Source organism: Puntigrus tetrazona, chromosome 5, assembly GCF_018831695.1.
Source record: "Puntigrus tetrazona isolate hp1 chromosome 5, ASM1883169v1, whole genome shotgun sequence".
In the NCBI taxonomy this organism is placed as follows: domain Eukaryota; kingdom Metazoa; phylum Chordata; class Actinopteri; order Cypriniformes; family Cyprinidae; genus Puntigrus; species Puntigrus tetrazona.
This window is the reverse complement of record NC_056703.1, coordinates 12,863,813-12,884,280: the sequence shown is the minus strand read 5'-3', so window position 1 is coordinate 12,884,280 and position 20,468 is coordinate 12,863,813. Positions and strand designations below refer to the sequence as shown.

At 35.5% G+C, this 20,468-nt stretch overlaps 1 long non-coding RNA gene across 1 annotated transcript; it reads left to right on the top strand.

The window, feature by feature from the left end:
* The first annotated feature begins 123 nt into the window (after positions 1 to 123).
* On the top strand, positions 124 to 4,220 carry LOC122345905. Its single transcript, XR_006251055.1, has 3 exons — positions 124 to 280; positions 719 to 784; positions 1,650 to 4,220. It is a non-coding gene; the product is annotated as an uncharacterized LOC122345905 (long non-coding RNA).
* Positions 4,221 to 20,468: the final 16,248 nt, after the last annotated feature.

The following is a 20,468-nucleotide window of genomic DNA, read 5'->3' as shown; positions in this document are numbered from 1 at the left end:
TGTTTGACTGGTTAAAATCCAAGTATGGTGTTTAAAGGAGAGGAAATGATTTGGCACTAGGGACACAAAAGTGAAAATACATATCTCATGAATCATGTGATGTATTTTGCATGAGCACTGAATTGGGCTTTATCTAACAGCAGAGTCACCATACGTCATTTATTTAAATTAAATGACCTAAAATGTCTGTGGCTTGGTTTTGTTTTTCAATCAATGTGCTTTATCTTCAGTTTTGTTCTGAATATGAACAAAGCATTTACGGGTTTGGAACGACATGGGGGTAAGTGATTAATGACAAAATTTTTATTTTGCTGTGGAGTATCCTTTTAATTGTCTCACTGACTGTTTTCTGCAAATCTTGCCTCCTTTACACAACATGACCGGTCGATTATGTACTATGTCTGCACGCTATTGGTCGAACGGCTTTTAATTATTACCATCATCAAGTATTTATCCTGATCAAGAGCACATGACCTTACAAAAGAGGACATATGGTGACCCTATCTAATAGATTAGATATATTGCCATTATATGGAATGCAAATACAATATAAATAATTGTGCTTAACAATAACACGCAAAATAATTTGTTTCTTTTAAATAAATATGTGCTGGGGGCAGAATGTGTGCCATCATGCAGGTGCACCACTTCAGGTTTTGTGTTTTTAGAAAGGTATGGTTTATTGTGACAGATATAGTCGTGTTGTTCCCTTTGGCAGGTTGAGTTTGCTTCTGTGGTGAGAACTGACAGAGGCCCTCTTTGTTCTTCTTCTGTGAAACTGGGGGTAAGTGTTTACAGGGCAAGCCTCAATCTGCCATCAGTCTCTCATCATTCCAACGTCCAAATGAATCCTCAAAAAATCCCTTTCTCTGCCTGAGAGAGAGAGAGAGAGAGAGAGAGAGAGAGCTGAACATAATTTGGCTTGTAGCAGAACAGAGTCAGTTTAAGTGGCGAACAGTTTATAATTAAGGATGATGAAACACTTATCTACTCAACAGTCTGCTGAACGTATTTCAGTTGCACATTATAAACCTGGTTCAAAATGAACAAATGCCAAGTGCTGAATATGAATAAAAGTGGTTTAGGTGAGTAAGGTGAGTAAAAAAAAGAGTGACAATATTTCATTGTACACTACACAGATAGACAGATAGACAGATAGATAGCTAGATAGATAGATAGATAGATAGATAGATAGATAGATAGATAGATAGATAGATAGATAGATAGATAGATAGACAGACAGACAAACAGATAGCTCTTGATTTATGTGAGCCAGCCACATGAAGTCAACATGTATCTGAACAGTACATGAAGTCAACTGATAAAAGAAGAATTGGTAGTAATTGTTTGTCTCTTATATTAATCTGCAGTGAGACACTTTGTGCCAGGACATTTTCTGTTGCTAATAAAACAAACAGCCTGGTTTGTAGTTATCCATGCGTTTAGACTCGCCGCCAAGTTGGCCATGCTGTGATCAAGACAGGTTTGAGCACAACCTACTCACATTTGTCTTTGTTTGTGAGGGAGTGTTCATGTGTGCACTCTACACTTGTCATCTGTCTCATACTGTGCCCTGCTCAGTGTGCATATGCTCAAATTTGTCTTTGAGTGTCTTTTCTTATCACTGATCCACCTCTCTTTTGGTGCAGCTTGTCATTTCATGCTTCACATGCTGATAGGAGAGGGAGGAAGTCACCAGGGAGCTGTTTCAGAGCTAAAGGATGCTGGGACTGTGGTATTCAGCCCACACTTGACTCACTGACCTGCATTACTGACCGCGTTCGGGTCAGGAAGTCCAAATCAAAGACACCAAATAGCAACAATTCCTGGGGAGGGAGAATGGGATTGCATGTGCTTGTGGGCATGAGAGAGATCATTCTCAGCATTCTCAGCACGGAATCTACCGATTCATTCAACTTCTGTGTTAGTGCACGTTTCAGTAAAATGTACTTATGAAGTAGTAAAAACTGAAGGAATATTTTTCTTCCCATTATATAACTGGAATGTGAATAAAAGCTGAACTGATCTTACGCACTTAGGAGCTTAATAATAATGACCAATCAACAGTTTACATTAAAAACAAATGCTCTTATGCTAATGTCTCAAAATAATTTAAAGACTTTGTAGAACTGAAGTGTTTAGATATAAAAAGTCAGTTCCACCATTGATTTACACTGGGCTTACATACATTGATAAAAGAACAGCAACAATTTTGTTAAAGGCGTGGCTTAGTTTTTTGACTGAATCCAGTAATTAATACAGATTACATACAAGATGCATATTCAAGACACCACTAATGATTGTTTACTTCCTTTCCAGTTCAGTAATTTCCCATGACAAATTTAAAATCAACCTCTCTGAAAACCTAATGAAAGGCAACACTTTTTGGCAGGCTGTTGAACGGTACTTCACGCTTTTTGAGCATTGGACATTTAAAAAGAGCTTTCAATGCAGTGCGTTTTCCTCTAAGATCACAAATTGAGATCCACAAAAACTGACAGGTCTCAGCAATTATGATTCACCAAGAGGCTGAAGTTTCCATTTCTTATGCTGTATTTTCAAATGCTCTTTGACGTTTTGTGAAAATGATAAGGATCTGAGGCAGGTGTTGTCAATGATTGCAGTTCACTTTGTTTAGCTGGGTCGTCTGATTTGAATTCAGACTGAGGTCTTTTATCATTCAGAAGACCGTGACTGATTTGAAATCCAATGCATATTGTATGTGGAAGATGAAGATTGTAAAATGCACCTCCATATGTATGTAATATAAAAAATGTATTACATTTCATGGATGTTAAGAAATATTTATTGGTGGTGCATTTAGTCAGTAAATAGGTAATTCTGTAGAGGTAGGGATAGACCACAAAGTGTTATCCCCTCCATCCCCCCCTAATCACACACTGTACATATCTACATATATCTGATGGTCAGAAGGTTAATAGGTCATCTATAAAAATCCTCTGTAGGTCAATGTTATGTGACCCCAGAGCTAAAAATGAGGTAGAAAAAATGTACAGTTTAAGTCACCTAATACAGTAGCCTACACTGTGACAAGAATATACAATACAAAATACTCACTCTGGCAACCATTGTTACAGTTTGTCATACACATGACAGCTATGTTGCTTCACAACCATAAACAACGACTGACAACATAATATATATTCATTTTAACAGCCAGCAGTACACAATTATTTCAGGTATCTGTAAAACAGCATACTACAGAGCATCTGTGTGGGTGGCTGAAAGAAATTATTCCACAGGGAGAATTTATAGATTGACCTCTTGAACCGAAACCATGTGGCTTCTAACATATTGTCACACAGCTCTGTTTGGAAGCGCTCAGAAAGAGTCTATGTTTACCTAGGTATGCAGCCAGCAGAATAAAAATGAATTGCTGTGAAATTTTGGTTTACAAATAGACTCTTTAACATGCATGAAATGAATATTTTTTTCTAGCAATGTTCAGTATACCAGTCTGCCAGATGGAGGAGAAAGGAATAGTATGTGAACATGCTAAATGTAATCGGCTGAAAAAATGAGGGGAAACACCTGTAAGCACTTCCTAGTAATAAATGAATAGAATGTGTTCCACAATAACTGTAAAGCCATTAATGTATGTTTTAACAGTAATTCATGTGCTGGATATAAAACAGGACCATAACTGATATTGTGAGACATGTAATGTATTATGCAAATTAATGCAATGGCTGGTGTAGTATAAATAGGAACGGTATGTGCTTCTGTGACACTTACAGATAAGGAACATTATTTGAGAGTGATAACACAAAACAGATGGCAAACTGAACTCCCTCATGCTGTTAGTGCATGTGTGTGTGTGTGTGTTTGAAACTTCAATGATAAAGGTGGTAGCTGTGAGATAAATCCAAAGTCACCTTTTAGGCATTTCCCAGGAGTATCTCTATTTCTTTCGTTAATTCTATGTTTATTGCTCATTTCATAGAAAAAAACCCCACTATTCTCTTCTTTCTGTTTTGATTTGTTCCTCCCCCCCTATCACTTGTTTATTAAACCAGCCGTGTGATTATATTGTGTATGTGCATGTGTGTGAGGGAGCAAAACAAAGAGGGAAGGAGCAAATAGTAATAGACTGTTAAAAAAGAAAAGGAAAAAAAAAGCTTTTGTTTTGGCTTCATGCATAATTTTAGGAACTTGGTAAGATCCCAGGCTTTCATAGTTTGTGCTTTGCAGAAGGAACACTAATAAAGAAAATTATGGCTTAAATTATGCCTGTCATCTCTGACTTTAATGTGTGCTTTTAACACAAGCTTTAGTAGAACAAGTCTTGACAGTTGCCAAGTATTCTCCCCTGGGCAAACCAAAAACAACACAGCAATCACCAACTTAACTCCAGAAGAGAATGTGTGTGTGTGTGTGTGTGTGTGTGTGTGTGTGTGTGTGTGTGTGTGTATGTATGTGAGTGTGTGTGGAAAGTACGATGTGAAGGTGGTCATTGAGGGACTGTACCTGGGACTATAAAATACTTCAAAGACACTACTGACTTACAGTACGTCAACAACAACCAGACTGTCAAGTTGTCTACTAAAGCTAGCTAAATTTAGCTTAAAGAGACATGAATGATGCACTGAGTAACTGAAGCTGCTTGTCAAAATGTCATGTTGATGCCTGTGGGTTTTCAAGAGATACGTGGAGATTTTGTTGAGTAAAAGCCGTTTGAGGACTTTGAACATCCAATACATACAGCTTTTGCAGAGATTCAGCATTTCTGAAACACTTGTGGAGCACGTTAGCATTTAACATTTAGCATTGACATTCATGCACACGCTATGCACTTTAAAACATACTAATTATTTATTAAAAGCTAAATGCATCATTTGACTAAAATAAATCAAGTAAAAGCTGATATGTACAATATTCCTTAAAACTGTTCCAGTTTTTGTTGTTGATACTGGCTGCAGAAATTGTACCCTAAGCTGTAAAATATTTGCATATGGCATAGTCAAGTCAAGTGGCTTTTTATTGTCATTTCAACTACATATAGCTGTGCAGTACATAGTGAAATGAGACAACGTTTCTCCTGGACCTGGTGCTACATAGTCTTGCATAGTCTTGCTTTTCCACTTTTTTACACTCTGTGTTACAACATACGTAAAATCTGTTGTGTCAGTTTCAAAGTTAAGCAGTATATGAATAGACTGAACTTCCACAAATTATTTATAAAAACCTCACTTGTAGCTGCTATTGATCTGTTTAAATTTCTCTGCTGACTAGCCATTTAATAACCTTTTTAATAGGAATTTAATAAACTTCTATTTCGTATGCCATATAAGTTTGACATGAGAGAGTCAAGACAGATTTATCTCTAAAGTAAAGGCAGGAATTGTTCTCTGGTTACTGTTTATATGCTCACTGGATGAAATCAGAAGACTGTTATGCATTATTCGCACAATTTAGTTTGCTTATTCATTCAGATTCATATCCATTCAGTCAAAAAAGTTTAATAAAGCTATATATAATCTCTAAACTGACTGTATGAACTGACTTCTTCATATGTTTGAGTGTTTGCGGTACAGCACGTGTGGACTTGTTACCACTTCACCCAGTGGCAACATGCTTTCTGCTTATCTAAATATACTTAATAAAAAAAAAGTAAGCAACAAAGAGATAAACTTTACCAATGCAAGCAAACCGCAATGGGCATCCAACATACCAACAGCTTCTCTCTGCTCTCTGCTTTCTTTTTCTCTTTCCTACCCTATAAAACTCTTCTTAATTTCTTTCATTCTTTCTTTCATTCTTTCTTTCTTTCTTTCTTTCTTTCTCATTTAAAAACGTATCTACAGACCGCAGCTTATATTGCTGATTACATGCTGTCAGAAGTGTGATGTACGTGCATCATCAGATAAATATATTTCAAAACTAATTAAACCTGTTTAGTCATTGCTTGATTTGTTTCTGTGTGCGAATAGCATCCAGTAGATTTCCATTCTGTAAAACTGGAAATTGCTGATCAGATTACTTACGTAACGTGTTTGTATGTGTGTGTGTTTGAGTGAATTTGTGATTCATACTTCAAACCAGAGATATTAAGAGCTAATATCAAGAGCAGTTTATCTCATGTCTAGTCACATGGTAAACACTGTTGAAAAACACACAGTTTTTAACTCGCTGGCTAGTTGGGCCAAGGAAGAAAATATTCTCAAAGAGCAACGAGCTGCAATCATATTTCACCAAAGCACATGGTCTCATGATGATTGTAAAGTTGATCAAACACTGTATTTGGCCAAAATATAGTTCCTTATTACCTTATGCTCATATTTGTCTCTAACCGACATGACCTTTGCCTGTAAACTTAAAGCACATGGTAAAGTGTATGTGAAATACCAGCACTACTGAATCTGAGGAAAATTGTGTTATCCTTCATCTGTCTGAACACAACCTCACATCCTGTCCAGCACAGGTGAGCTTCCCGCCCCCCAGATGTGAGCTAAAGCCCTTTTCCTGCTCGGACTCATAATTTTCTGCATAATATCTGCTCCACTATTCTGAATTCAATCTGGAAACGTGTCTGAAGCGTAAACAAGATATAAACTGAAACTCTCTTCACTAACCATTAAGAGTTATAAAAAAAGGGCGACATGTGCAGGGACAATCAAACAAAATGGTCCCAAACTTTTATTGCTTCCTGCTGTTAGTAAAGGGCTGCCAACTCCTTAGCTGTTATCGACCTTGTTCTGAAACAGTAAATTATTATTTGAGAGGAGTTACAAAAACAGTGAAAAAAATTATAAATTGATAATCTGAGACCAGACATCTGTTTTCCGCTATCATCAGTATATAGAAAACACAAAATTTACTTTGGACTGCAACTATATTACTCACAGGATGATTACTACATTACACAGTTTCCACTGTTGTCATGACAACTACATTATTATGGGGACTTATCAGTTAATATTTTTGTCTAGGTACTGTGTCATCTTACTTGGGATGACTAAAGGGCTTATTAATTGGTCATTTATTGCTGTTTTTAAGTGAATATTTCAAAACTATTTCTTAAAATTCCCACAAGATACACTCAAATTTGAATGGATTACGCACTTGTAATCTACTCAATTGTTATAGCGTTCCTTGCATTCACCAAAAATTACCTTTTAAACTATACATACAAACCTCATACAAAATGGTTTAGAATAGTAAGAATGCATATTGGGATGCACTTATGGCTTGATCTGGGGTCATATCGGTTACTGTTGTGATCACTTTTATGTGTTGTTTTTTTTTTACTTCAGCTTTTGGACTGCTATACACTAAAATTATATAGACTTATAGAGAAGGATCATTAAAAAAAAGGGTTTGTTTATGTAAATAAGGAATTGTTTTCTCTATACCATAGACTAACCATAGACTAAGAATAGATGGCTGCCAAGTCTCCACTTCCTTCCACTGTAGAAAAGTAATGCCAAAATATTGCAAGACGGTGCATACCCTGGTAGCCAATAATTTCATTTAATTCACAATGTACATATGCACAGCAATCTCATAATGTACCCATGGAATAAATATCTGACCATTTTCATACCATTGAATAATTAAATAAAAAACACTTAAGTATGATAATTAATGTGTAAAATGACTTAAAGCTTTATGTAATGTGGGTCACATCTCATTTGTTTGCTTGGTGGAGTAGACCTAAATCAGCCATCGGGAGCATCGTTTTTCAGTACATGTGCAGCACGCACTTCTTTACATCACATTTTATCAATAAAAGCTTCTGTGTGGCAACATTCACACACAGCAGCAGAAAATAGTTGTCAGGCCTGCACTGCAAGGCTTAATGCGGTTACATAGATCTGAAATGATTTCTATCGTTGTTTATAATTAGCTGTATAAAACAGAAGTCTAAATTATGCCACTATTTAAAATGAGAATGTGTTCCTTTGGTAAAGTTTGTCTCGCCTGCGTAGGAGTCAGTTTTTTGCTGAATGAGAAAAACACTTCCTGTTAACACAACCCACTTCCTGTGTGCAAGACAGGGCAAAATATTTAGCGAATGAGAATACAGAAACAACATCTATTCTGGTTCATCAAGGCTGTATTAGTGTTGCTAAGCTTGCGTATCAACATGCAAGCTTGAGGCTATATTTCAGCATCCGAGGGCATGAGAAAAGTCTAGAAGTCACAACGATGGCTTAAGTGTGCGAAGGAACAAATTATAGTGACAAAGAGTCAGAAATGTTAATGTTATGCAAAATAGAATTTTATATATAATTACGTACATATTCATATTTTAATTATCCCTTTAATCCCCAAAAAGGCAATATATTTTTGCATCATAGGATTAGCTTCTTTATCTTTTGCGTCATTGCTAATCTAACCCTTCCTCCCTGTTCAGCTCATAAACCTGCAGTTTCACATAAACTGAGCACGTAATTTACTTTTTGTCTTAATTTTTGTCTTTAATACACAACACACATGCTACTATCAAATCCTTTAGGTCAACTGAATGGCCTGGTGAAAAGAGTCAACAGGAACGAACTGAAATGTGTGTTTATGTCAGTTCGCTTGCTTCATTCATTTTGGATTTGTGCGATCATTATCTGCACCTCGGGAAAAAGTTGTGTTTCTCATAGCAAGGTGAGAATTAGGAGTAGGACTAGACTGGACTAGGACAACTAGCAATAGGCTCCATAGTGTAGCGATCGTTTAGAGAGTGATGCATGCTAGACAATATTCAGCTGTGAGTGAGAGAAAGTCCCAGGTTTGACTGGATGCAGCTGTATAATCAGCTAAGTGTGTAATTGAATGCAGGTGAAACCAATCTGTGCAACGGGATATGAGAAATGAGGTCCAGGGTCATGTCTGTGTGGTGTCATAGTCCATGTGGGGAATAATGACATCTTGTGGTGAACAATTGGAAGTTAACTGACCAAATTCATGACACTGAGGCTGTCTATTTATATTTTTAATTTAAAAAAGACAGTTCTCCCAACTTCACCCAACAACCCTCAACCTCTTGTTCTGAATGATGGCTAGGGGCTTTCAAGCTACCAAAGATATATAAAAGTGGCTTGCATGTGATTATATGAATTCAAGATTTTTACTTAATTTTATTTAAAATATTTAAAGACACACAGTTTATAGACACACAAAGCTCCAGAACATTTTTGAAAGTTCATCAGCCTACTTTCGAGATTTAAAGACACCTTGAAAGAGTCTACGGTTCACTGTAAAGTCACACAAAATTTACTTACTTTAAAAACCTTATCTCTTATTCATTACCTGAATTCTATTGACTGAGTTCAAATTTCACAGACCGTATTTGATAAATGCAAAGTCATGGATTTTCAAAACTGGCTCTACACCACATTCAGCTCAATGTTTGACAGAAATATTTTTGTACTTTTCAGCATTAACATCCCTTTTAGCAATCACGACACATTAACAGTAGCAACCTTTTCCCTGTATGATTTGATTAAACAAAATGGGTCCTGTTTCATGTATATATGTTTAATACCTTATATTCACATAAAAATATATGGATATGTAATGTAAGGATTAGTACATTCCCGATATTAAATTCATGTAAATATAAATACATTTTCAGTCAGCGACAGAGATTGAGAAAGAATGGACCTGACTAACAGAGTGACTCATGCCATGTTTTTAAGGGTAATCTTGTGAACCAATGATTTACATAGAGTATGTATGAAATCAAATGTTTCAGCAGCAGGCTAAATCATATGTGCCTTCAGAATTACAAATGAAAGATGCTTTTTTCATTTTAATGAGATGAGATACGGTCCATTAGGAGTTAATTTAAACCCTGTTTCTTTCTTAGGAACAGCACATAGGGACAAACATGCTTAATAGCTTCTTTCAGTTGCATAAATATTAACAAGAGTGTGCAGGCCATTAATGGGTGCACATTCACAAAACATCTTAATGGTTAAATATTAAACCTGCAATGTGTCCAATGCTCTGAGAGCCTATGATTTAAATTAACAGTTTGTTTTCTCTGATTATATAAAATGCATCCTCGATGTCATGCATAAAACATCAAATATATAGAAATATAGAAAACTCCACTCCTTCACCTGGATTCACAGATAAGGCACAAGTAAAGTTTTGTTTTCTAAAGCACATTGTTACAATTGCTTTGTTTCAGATACGTTTTATAGACGTACTAGTCATTAAATGTGAATTCTCAAGTATCACAAATCCTTACAGTGGTGAAGGATGAAGATTTAGGAAAAAACTTTGTGAGTCTAAATATATTCATGTGAGATTTAAAATTATTTTTCAACTATTCTACAAATATACTTATGAAAACACTAAAGCCATGTCCTTCATCACTGCATAAGAAAGTATATTTATGAGCCTTTTACCAAGTTTTGTTGTTTTATTTACACAATATCTCAGATTTTTCTTGCTCTTTATCTCTTAGATAAAATTCACATTAGCAGTGTCTGTTTAAAATGACTTGGGAATCATTTAATTGTCGTGTGCAAGATTATTGTGGCTGTGGACAACTGCTCAAAGTGTGTGTTCATGGAAAATACAACAAACAATGAGCCTAAAAAAATGAATGGGAAAACAAACAGCATGTTCAGAGATTAGGCTCCCTGCATGGAACAGCCTGTAACGGCCCGTGTATGTATACAGTATGTGTGTACCTGTGTTCTTGTGGGATTTAGCTGGTATGTGTCCCAGACTAAGAGGTTTTGAGAAACCCTAGGGGTCTTTGATCCACATGAGAGATGGCATGGGTCACAAATTACATAATTCTGTGAGTGTGGTCTTTCTTTGTATGGCTTTGTACTCATTTAAATCCTTAAAGAAGATTAAATTAATGCAATTCTTGACTTTTAAGCACCTGCATGTGAGTACAGCATGTTTTTTTCTGATATTTGTTTCCCTTTTATTTAAATATTTCTGAATACAAAGTAGCTATTATTTGAGAAAACAATGGCTTAGACAGAAAGTGCTTTGTACAGGCCTAATATTTCTGGTCAGCCTATAGGCTCATTGGAAATACGTGCCTCTACACACATTTCTGTAAAATAAAAAAAAAAAACAGTGAAAATACTGGTGCGTTCAAGTCATGCGGGATACATCGTATTTAGGAGTTGAAAGCACATGAACGCAACCACAAAGTCGTTGTTATGAGTGGGAAACTCGTGATTTCCTTTAAGCTCTGAGTTTCTGAGTTAGGGGCCTGTCAGTGAGAAAAATGTGTCGGATGGAAAGGACCCAGACAAAGACTAAAGATATGCAACGTCTTTAAAGTTGCTGAAATTAATACAATTATATATATCTTTGTAATGTACAATAAAACTATCTAAGTCTCACATACAAAATACGGTATTGTTGTCTGATTATATTTGACCAAGTGGCTTGAACTCATCCAATGTCGTAATAATGACTTCAACTCGTAAGAACGAACTTCATCACCTCCGCGTTAAGTTAAAATAACATGACTGCATCAGAGAATAGGTTTTTACATTACATTTGCATTTGCTAACACTATCGGGTAGATCTGGCTTTGTTGTAGAGGATATTTCCATTATGATAGAGAATTAATCTTTAATTAATTAGCATTACCGAGACACTGGATATTTGAATTTTGAATTAAATTTGTATTAAACGTGTGTTTAAGCACCACTATCTGGACATTTCACTTTAAAACTGCCATGAAAACGTGCTGTAAGTTACGAGGTCACAGAAAGGTATGTACCTATTTCCAATGAGACTGAGTTGATTTTGGTAAAACATTTTCCATCAGAAACATAAACAAATATCAAGACATTTTGACAAAACAGTCATTGATAAGTCATCTCATGCATTTTTGGTTAAAAATGCATGCTTAACCCAAAATGCTCTGATTATGTATCACTGGTTATGGGTTATGGGCATCCAGGTGTTACACTGATATTGTTACATGCTGTTATTTTTTGGCAAAAATGCCATGAGAGAGAATTATGTATGATGTATTTTAGTTATGATATACTCAAGAAAACAAAATGTAGCATGTGTGTTTTATTTGGCCTGCAATGAACATCTTGGGATATGGAGAGCTATCACATTTATATTTCAGAACTGTGTTTGGACTAAATGGCAGCTTTGATAGCAGTCCAAAGCACTGGGTATGACCTGCTAACCTTTGTCAGATATCATGTCATCTGGGAATGCTGCTATTCTTCAGAAGCACTTTATCAACCACTGACATTTGGCCCAGAGAATGGATAACATGAAAAACAACTCACTGAAGACCTGAACCCAGACCTCAGAAAATCATTCATCAGGAAGAAATGACCTTTTGGAACATGTTAATGAGATTTCTCTCCCGGACGTTATTAGACTTCATATTTTAGAGAGGCCTCATTATCATGCTTGCTGCTGTTGATTAGCTAAGAGAAAGATTCTCTGCTTTCGATTAGGTTTTTATTAGTTATTTTCTTAATAGCATTGTCTTTTAATTTATGATTTCATTAATACTTACGCTGATCGAGATGAATAGAGCACATCTGCTAAAAGGATTAGAAAGAGTGCTGAAAAGCGAGGATGAAAAGAAGAAAAAGTGTGTGTCAACAGATGAAACGCAAGTCATGTACACAAATGCCAGTTTTTCCTTGGTGCCACACAGTCTAAAGGAAAACGCCTAATCTTCTAGTTTTTTATTTTTTATTTTCACACGAACGCAAAAATGTTAAGAAACACATATTGCTTCTCTTATGAAAGATTTTATAGACGTGTTGTGTATGGATCTTTGTCTTCCAAACCCAGGTACACTTCAATATCTAAAGTGCATGCTTTGATGTGATATCAAATCTGATGTTGAAAATAAAAATGTACACAATTTTTTTCTCTTAAGAAATATTATCTTAATGCACAAACACTGTCAAATGTTGTTTTTGCAGTATCAGGATGTTTGTGATTTATAAAAACAAAAAAAAATCTTAAAGTTACACAATCTTATCTGTTTTGGTTGTATTTAAGACGACAGTTTTGGTATAATGCGATCCTGCTGTGCTAAACGATGCTTTTCTGAGGAAAAACCTCCACAGTTTGCGAACTCGAATTCCTTGAGATATTTCTCATCATTACACATCAAATGAATGGGTGGATTGCAACAGTCTATTGAGCATTTTATGATAGTTCCTATTAAAACCCAATTTAAACTAAATTGGACTTGTTGCCGAGTCATTTGAATAAGATTCTGTACTTTATATTTTTGTAATGATTAGTAGTCGAAACACAATAAATCTGAAGCAAAACTCACAGACAGAGATCTAGTAATAAGCACGTTTGTGAAAAGCAGGGAATGATATTAAAAGTAGTTGGTGAGTATATTATGCAGATTTAAGCTAATAGAGAATGATTAGAGAAAATGTGTTACTTGGGTTTAATCACAGGCGGGGACATATTAAAACCAATCAAACCATATGAGCCTTATTCAGCTACACTGGGAAATTGCTTGTTAGAGCTCATCAGTTCTTGATTAGAAAATGTATATATATATAACACACTTTGGTTTCATAATGTTAAAATAATAATATATTTCATACAGTGTAAAAATACACGCTTTCATAAAATAAATTAAATTATCTTAAATGTAAAGACTTGAGACATTAAGGCTCTAACTTTAGAGAGAGTAGATAAACTGGTTGTTTTTTGCGAGAGTGTGTGTGTGTGTGTGTGTGTGTGTCTCCCAGTGCCATCTGCAGTGGCTCACGTCAGAGCAAATGCGTCAAAGAGCATAAGCATAGACAGCATCCCTAATAAAATGAATTTATAAAGGGAAATAAATAAGCCCTCGCACACTTTTATGGATGAAAGCATGACTCGGCAACATCCGATTACTGTGCGTTCAGTCACAAATTAGATTGTTATGAATATTGGTTAGAATTATTAAATATTCTCTGGCCAGAGGCATTGCTGCCTTCTCCAGCTCACATGTTTAGTAGATGATGGAGTGGAGTCAAGTTTTCTCCCACAACAGCTGTCATTCATCAACTTGAATGCATGAACGTGGCCTCTAGATAATAAAACAATTTCTTAGAAAGGAAATCTTTTAAGTTTTTTGTTCATTCATGCTTCATGAGGGGAAACTCATAAGCATATCCGCCATCTGGACCAATTTGTTAGTGAGTTTATCTTTGATTATCTGTTAAGGATGAGGTTTCGTTGACTGTTTATCTAACTCCAGTCAAAGTGATCTATACTGAAGCACAGTTCAAAAATACAAATACTACTATTAGAAATTTAAATTTAAATGAACGCTACAAATGTGTGAAAGAAAACAAATAATACTTGATATTACATGCAATTTCTGATTTAAAGATATGACACATAATGAAAACGTTTGCGGTTGGTTTGTAAAAAGTAATAATTTAGCTTTAATGCATAAAAGCTGTAAGCAACATATATATTTTTAATAATCCTTATTCATTTAAGCAACTGATCTGAGATATTACAACCATCATATTGTTAAACAATTAATAATAAAATTAATATCTTTATTTTCTATAGCACCTTTAAATGGTACATTCCAGCGCGCTGTACATAAGCAAATAAAACACTCTCTCCGTAATGCCACAGTTCTCTGGACCTGGTTCACATCATAAACATGATTGTAATTCTCATAAGTCAACAAAGCCTTAAAAGAGAAATTTGAGATGCAGCCCCTGTGCCAGATATCAGCAACTAAGCTGTAAATCACTGTGAAGTCTGAGACATTTATACAAAACATTTACAAAGCTTTTAAACACTTTTTTGACCCTCTGTTATTTTTGAAGGACGTCCAATATATTATACCACTGGACGAGTTTCAGTATCATTTACAGACATTTTTAAAAAGAAAACATACGGTCGTGATTTATTGCCCTGCACGCTTCCACTTGATCGCCATCCATAGCGAGCCCACAACACGTCATTCATGGATGAGGATAATTATGATTGTGATAAAGTATCCCCTCATAATACATACAACAGAACATCGATAAGGAAGATATTAGTAAAAACAAACAACATTCGAAACTTTCTCTGCAGGCTATATTTTCAAAGGGCTTTGCCTCTTATCACTGGTTCATCAAGGTAAAATAATACACTTTTTCTATGACATGAAAACCCATACAAAACATTGTTGGTTTGTATTCGGGAATATTACTCATCCAAGTTTTCCATGAAAAGCTTTCAATAAGCCAAGGTCGCGCTGCAATTTGTAAGAACATTAAGGATCGAAGTGCTGCTCCATTAGCAAAGAGGTACAAGTACATTTGTTACTAATAGGAAGAGCATCAGCAGGTCTGGACACAACACACACACACACACACACAAACAAACACATACACTTGTAAGGAGATCTCATTGTTGCCACACTGTAGTCAGTCTGAGCTGGAAAGCAGATGATGCAAGTGTGTGTCGTTTCCTCAAATGACTTTATTACCTCAAGACAAGGCTTTCCGTATAAGTTTGTTTTAAGTATTTTAAATACTTGTGCAGAAGATATACCTAGAGACCTTACGTGCTGCTAAAAGAAACTCATCAACAAGCTCAATTAAAGATGGACCCGCAACACATTTTCTAATCTACCATTAACATCCCTTCAACTCACTAATGATCGTTTCATCTTCATTTATTATTTCTCATTGGCTAACAAGTTAGAATAGATGACCATTTAAACTGAAACGCCTATACATTCTGCTACAACTTTACAAATGCACTCCTACTAACAAACCATGTTTCCAGTACTACAACTTTTTAGAAAAAAAAATTAAAACAAAACATAAAACAGTTACTAGTAATTGGCACAGAATGCCTGCTATTTATCATTATAGGCTACTATCTGACCACCACATATTTTTCCAGTTATTCATGTAACAGTGTGTTAACCCTTTCATGCACTAAATGGCTTAGTTTATTTTTTCTATATCTTTGCAAGAAATAATTATTTCATTATTCAGAATTCCAGGAATTGCTTAATTAGCTGATTCCTGATCATCACATTTTTTCTATTTTTCTTTCTTACTTTTTGTATAAAAAAGTTTGAATCGCTACCCCTCTAATGCACAACATGGACCTAAAATGACCCGCATTTATATTTTTTACGTTATTTCAATCATTCCTGATGCATGAAATAACATAGAATATATGTTAATATAATGTATAAATGTTTGACCCATGTTGTGCATAAGAAGGGGTTTTCTTTGCTGCGCATCAAAGGGTTAAACTGCCTAGAATCTTTCTCTTAACAGAACATTGATTTAATGGGCATCACTGCTTAATTAATAGCATCATGTCAGCTTCTGTTGACACTGCCACAACGCTTTGTGCCAAGTATTAAGCATGCTCGATTTTGCACTGAGCATATTGTCTGGCAATGTGTCTCTCACTCTAACACCTAAAAACACACGACCTGCTTAAAGAAACAAACCATGTGAGCACAGATACACCCAACTGCGTATTTAACTCACATTTCTGTCACAGGCATTAGATCGGGAAATCTGGCGAGAGTAATCGGTCTCAACAGCTGAGAACATTTGCCATTTGCAAAAACCCACATTCCTTAAAAGTTAGCTGTGAACCGAGACGTTACATGCGGAAATGGTGTTGGGTTGCCTCATATGTGTGGATGAGCGGGAATTGTTTAAAATCGCAATGAGGTCATTGACACCTATTGATGATAGGGTGTAGAGTGCGGCAGTCCTCTGTTCGGAGGAAAGACCTGCTGACTAACTAAATTTTGGAAGAAAGTTGGGACACCCTAATTTCTCAGAATCAGTATATGTACACATATGCTATTGTTCCCTCCAAAATGTTAAACCTCTCTATGACCCACAGACTAAAGCAGCTATCTTAGAATCCGGTAAACAATTGTAAGGTCATTGCACAATTTCCACATCGTAAAAACAGTTTAAAGATCTTGTATGTTGGCATGATAAATAGCATCAGTAGCTATGACAGGTGGCTTGCTAGATCCTTTGGATTTGAGACTGGCTTCTGGCTAATAAATACCCTTAAAATGCCCATCTGTTTGCCAAGGGAAATGCCAAGAAAGATCGGTTTCACTGGCGCACTCAATGAAACCGCAGCATTTTTGGAGAGTATTTGTTCAACAAGAAGGCCAACATGGGACAGCTATTCTGCCAGGAACGCTTGGGAACACTCCCGAGGATCTCAGAGGTCAAAATACCACACTGTAGGGTTCCTAAATCTTTCGTGAGCAAGCTGTATCTTATTTCTTGCCAAACATGCATATGTAATATCTTGTATTGTTTCCAGAAATGCAGATTTCATCCTTGTTCGCTGTTCTCATCTCACTAAACCTGCCTACGTTTTCTACCGCGTAAAAACTTTCATACAAACATCTCAGACTGGATTTTGTCCCCCTCGCTCAACCAAAAAAACAACAGCTGTTCTGTTTGCATTAAAAGCGATACCATTCTAGAACTTTCAGTCTTTTAACGTTTTGCAGTTTTAAAAGTTTGAACTTTAAACTTGACAGGTGTTTTAGAAATGTGACACTCATGCGCAAGACAGTGACAAAGCACAGAGATGCGGCATAATGGTCAAATATATCAGTCTAAACCGTATTTACAAATGGAACACTAAATATACTGTGCCTGAATTCCAACAACAATCCATAAATGCAGATTCTTTTATTCCATCACTGTTGCATGCACATTTTATATAGCAACATACATTACTGACCTGAAACTTGCTTCAAAAATGTATGTGTAAGCACTTTCGTCTGACTAAAATCATATCAGTCTTTGTTTTCAGTATCAGTTTTCTTCTCTCAGATTGCATCCCTGATCGTTCAAGCACAAATTATTACTCACATGAACAAGCAATGATAATGAACTTAGCTTTTAGACATTTGCTGGCTGTCTGTTGACTGTCGCAGAGTGAAAAAAATGGCTAAAACTGTGTGGCATGCAGGTGACGCAATCGACCTAAAACATGCAAAACCATTGTAGTTCGCCATTATTTAGCATCAAGCTATAGTTGGCCACAGTGTTGTGTGAATGCTCAAAACAAAATTTGATAAACAGATGAAACAGATGAAAACTAGCTCTAACTATAGCTGCACATTTTGCCTACTACACAGAAATGTGTGTTTTTAGATAACAGTTCTAGGCCTCAATGGCCACCAAAACTTTACTGCATGGGTGGCAAACTGTGTTACACCTTTTACAATGGCAAAAAAAGCAAAAACTGAATCATCTTTTTCTTATGTAAGTGTTTTAAGCTTTGGCTTTTCAGCAATAATGAACAGGCCAATCATTTCTCATTTCTCTGGCACTATGTGAAGAGTGATGAAGGTATCATTTGACACAGGCTACCCGTGAGGATTCGCAAATCAAAAGATTGAACTTCATGGCTAATCTGAATAAGGTGCGTCTTTATCCTCACTAAAAAGCCCTTTTAAAAGAGCCATATATGACTGGATGAGACATGACTCATGACACACCCCCTTTATACAAACAAAGGCTGTTCAGACATGTTATTATTAAAGAAACTGCCTACTGACAAAGAAAAACGACGGCTCACCAAATTACTACTATGTAAAAAAATGTTACTCCCTGAATGAGAACGTGTAAGACAGAATGACAGTGACACCTAGTGGAGCATTAATGAAACATTCCGCCATTCATAAGATACTACTACTATGCATGGCCAGGCAATATTTTTCAGGGTATAGTATAATGTTGGATACATAACAATCTGAAGCATCTTTAAACTAGACAAGTAGGAGATGACCATGCACAGAATGTACAGCTATATTAAAACTTACGTATTTAATAATTAAGCAAATATGCGTGCTCTGACTTGCCTTGTGCTTGTTTTGAAGTGACCATGGAATATTTTGAGGGTGAAAAGTACACGCCAAACAAAGGAATATATTTGTGAATCTATATTTTTATGATATAAACAGTGTAACGCCTCATCAGTACACTAGGGGGAAGCACAACACCGATTACTTCGGATGCTTACATCGAGAGGCCCACAGATAATCGTGCTGTGCTTTAAAATAGCCTAACAGAAAACGTCTTTCCGTTTCCATTAGTAGGCTATACATATTGTGCATAATACATAGTAAATGTTTTCTGAATCAAAAACATGCATAGTAAAAAAAAATTGTAATGTTGCTTCATAAAGTTATAAAAAAAAGTTTTTTTAAATATATTGTTTATGACAGAATTTGATTACAGCATTTGATTACACCCATTAAAAATAAATGAATACATTTAAGAATCAGATATATATGTATATGTGTTTGGTTTCTTTTTGTTGTTGTTGTTTTGTTTTTTTTTATTATATTTTTCATGTATAATTTTGAACTTAAAAAGTTTTAGTTTTAACTATTTGAGAACATCAGATTGAATTCATGGCCTTTGTCAACTAGCTGGAATACAAAGGTTGCTATATTTTATTATATTTCAGTTAACATTTATTTTATTTCAAGTATGACACTTTTTGGGGTTTTAGTTAACTCAGATGTGTCCACTTTTCACAGTATAAATAAACAGCTGCATCTGCATTATTGAACCCAAAGATATTTTCATCTTTAAAAATGACAGTGGTTCAAAATGTAATAGTATATTCATTATTTTAAACCGTTACAACTGCTCTCTAAATGCATTTCATATTTTCCATCTTTTACCTTATTTGACCCATTTAGTGTTGTTAATATGACAGGCAGACAGCATGTACCACTGTGTAGATGGCAGGCTCAGACAGAGCAAGGCACTCTGTAGAGACAGATCAGTGGGAGGTCCTTCTGACTCATCAAAACACCACACACTTATTCAGTACAAAAACTGTCAAGCTGCTATACTGTTTTCCTGCTTGGCCTGTAGAGGAAAACAAACTTTCCTGTAATTTGCTGGTTTTCACAGGCTGACATAATGTCATGTTTATCACAATAATTACACTCAGATTGTTATATTTTCAGGTGCACTTGACCACAATGCAGCCACATGACTTCTTAGATATGTTGCTGTGTGCACCTTCCACGAAACTTGGGAGTGTGTGTGCTTATATACTCAGATTGCCCCCTGCTGAGTTAGAGTCTAGTACACAGAAGGATTTTCCAGACCAGTCCTTCATTTCTTTGTTAATTCCAATCTAAAAGTTGCTATAAATCCTCATTTAGGAATAATCTGTATTGGAGCTGACAGTGGTATTATTTGCCATGTGTTGCAAGAAAGTATTTGAATGAATATATATATATATGTATGTATATATACTGAATATATATATATATATATATATATATATATATATATATAGTGTGTGTGTTGTCTTTAATATATTATAAATATCAGTGTGGAAAAACTGCTTTAGTGTGGCCGAAGTACTTGAATAAAACTGAATATGATTATAGAAGGCAATATATTTGTAAGCACATTTTTAGTTTTTATTAAAAAAACCCATCATATTTTGTCATTGGTCAGTTATATGTATAGCAGTGATGATTG